The 2,959-nt window shown below is 34.9% G+C and overlaps 1 protein-coding gene across 1 annotated transcript in view; it reads right to left on the bottom strand.

Annotated features, from left to right (window-relative positions):
- The window catches only part of LOC137616447 (muscle M-line assembly protein unc-89-like), a 185,177-nt gene extending 182,559 nt beyond the window's left edge, over positions 1–2,618 (bottom strand). Inside the window, exon 1 of the mRNA XM_068346200.1 lies at positions 2,566–2,618. The gene's annotated coding sequence lies outside the window, so the exon portion shown is untranslated. The remainder of the gene's footprint in view (positions 1–2,565) is intronic.
- Between the last annotated feature and the right edge of the window lie 341 nt (positions 2,619–2,959).

The raw sequence follows: 2,959 nt of genomic DNA on the forward strand, positions 1-2,959 counted from the left end.
TGATAACTGTCATTGGTAAATGCCTTGTAAGGGAAAGAGATCATATGTTCATGAAGACATTGCCGAATCAGAACACATTGCCAGCCGCGTCAAATTTGGACGATGATTTCTTCAATATAAAATCACTTAGCAAAAGTGTAAATGCTCATAATTCCATTCGTTTAAAGGCCAGTTTATTTCATAGTGACTATATTATGGTTGCCAATCTCTATAATTGGAATAACTCTTAGATAATTCGTAAACGAAAATATGTTCCTTTTAACGAAGTTCAAATGGGCGATGATGATGTCACCTGGCCTTGCTTACGCGCCCGCACACACTCTTGCATAGGAGTAGGACACAGACGTTCTCTCTCTCTCTCTCTCTCTCTCTCTCTCTCTCTCTCTCTGTCCTCCCACGTAAGGTTTTTGTACCCGTTGAGAAGCAAACTTACCCACACTTTTCACGTCGTAACCAGGAAAGTTTGGGGATGACGTGAGTTGTATTTATAACTTCTACGGGACCTATTCTCGTTTTGTAATGTTTATGGTATTGTATTTTTACTATTGTAACTTCATGCATTTACAGATGCTATAGTTTTACCCCTCTAAGGTATTATATTTTCATTTTTGTAACTTCTTGCATTTCCAGGTGCTACAGTCAATATCTCTCTCTCTCTCTCTCTCTCTCTCTCTCATATATATATATATATATATGTGTGTGTGTGTGTGTGTGTGTGTATTAGCGTATTTCATTATTATAGTCTTTGCTATCTCCGGTATAAATATTTATTAAATATTTATGACTGTTTCCGACGATAATATCACTCAACAGCTAAATATATAATTAGAAAGAAAATGAATTTGTTATTCCGAATAATGTACCAAAAGTATTTTGAAATTTACCGTGATTTTAATACCAAAAAATAGCATATGAACATTATTCTCCTGCCTGTAGACACGTCGTACTCACATACACTTGTGAAATAATATTAATGCATTGTGTAAGATCCCAAGTTCACTGACATTTTGCCTTTTACGTTTCATACTATTTTTCTGTTGCTCCTTAGCTTTTCGATTTCATTGATTACACACCTTGAGATTGATCTAGATTTATCGACAAACGAATTTTTTTATATACACTAGGATACCAAAGTAATATAATATATCAAAAGTTTCTATCTATTTTAATTGATGCTAATGCACATTCAAACGTTATATGCATGATTTGACTTTTATTTTATTTTCTGCTTTAATTTATAAATACTAGTGTACGCGACCCATAAGAAATGACAGCTAAATAATTAGATAGATGTGCACACCCAGGCACATGCGACCCCTTCTCACCAGCGTATGACTACTCCTCCCGTTACCAGAGGGACGGAGAGAGCTGAGCATAACCGGAAAAATATTTATATCTATAGTGAGGCCCCTTTCTGAGAGGGGATCCCTTAACCTGGGGAAAGTGTTTGTTTATACCCGTGATCAGCAAATCAGGGCCGGCCACCCATACTAGGTTGGTTTATTGTGAACGATCATACGAAAACCTCCCACCATCACCAATCCGTACTGGTCAGCGTGATGAAGAAAACTCGCCATGAATAAGGACGTGTCTGAGCCCTTTGTGCTGCAGTGGACTAGAAACAGCTACATTGGTTTTTGTTGTTGTTCTCAATGTATATAAATAGACACTTGCTCTTTATTATATAGAGAGATACCTGTACATATTCACTCATCAACTTCAGTGGCATAAAGATAAAAACGTTCGTACACATCCTCAAAACTTGAAGAACAACTACCAAACTCCGAATGGGTCAAGGGTCATGTGGCAGCTTAGGGGACGAGATTCCTAATTCCTGGTTTCTGGAAAAAGATGCGACGCAGATAAGTTGCTGGTTATCTTCTCTTGAGTATCGATCGAATTTAGGAAGCTTTTGCGAAGGCTTTGCCAAGTGGAATGAAACAATAAGTATTCTTGGAAAGTATATATTGATATACTATATGTATGTGCGGTTAAACTATACGGTATCATCTTTTATGTACATAAGTAAAACATTGACATCTCTGACACTGACCATTATCAAAAAATCCCGTTTTATTTATGTATTTAATTACGGAAAATATGAATATATGTATATATATATATATATATATATGTGTGTGTGTGTGTGTATATATATTTCTTTATTTATCTATATAAACTGCACATTTAACCAATAAAAAACGTAATGTTCACCATAGAAAAAAACGTACATTTAACCATAAAAACGTACAATTCACCATAAAAACGTACATTTCACCATATAAAACGTACAATTCACCATAGAAAAACGTACATTTAACCGTAAAAAAACGTACAATTCACCATAGAAAAACTTACATTTCACCATTAAACAACTTACAATTCACCATAGAAAATCGCACATTTCACCGTTAAAAAACGTATTTGCATTCGTTTCTCATTAGTCACGAACGAAAACCACGCACACGAAACCAGCTACAAAAAGGTTATGTATTCATACATATATAGGATATATTCATTAGTATTGCTGTAATAAAATTTACGACGATTAACCTCAGAACTGACCTTTGACGAGTATCGTAACGTCGCCATCCTTACTGCACCTGGGTCTAGCTAGAACTGACTCTCTCTCTCTCTCTCTCTCTCTCTCTCTCTCTCTCTCTCCTCGCCACGCGAGATAAAGGTTTCCCGTTGTTGTTTGTGTGTTAGTTTGTTCCTCCATGTGTGTTTGAAGAAGAGGTCAGATTTTAGTGGGATTTTATTGGCGTGTGCGGTTGTTGGATTAAAGAATGTTTGGTTCTGTTTTGTGTTGTTTATTAATTGCTAAAAATGTTTTATCTTCAAGTATTAGTTTTTTCTTCTTCTTCTTCTTCTTCTTCTTCTTCTTCTTCTTATTATTATTATTATTATTATTATTATTATTATTATTATTATTATTATTATTATTATTACTGCTACT

Source organism: Palaemon carinicauda, chromosome 22, assembly GCF_036898095.1.
Source record: "Palaemon carinicauda isolate YSFRI2023 chromosome 22, ASM3689809v2, whole genome shotgun sequence".
Lineage (NCBI taxonomy): Eukaryota > Metazoa > Arthropoda > Malacostraca > Decapoda > Palaemonidae > Palaemon > Palaemon carinicauda.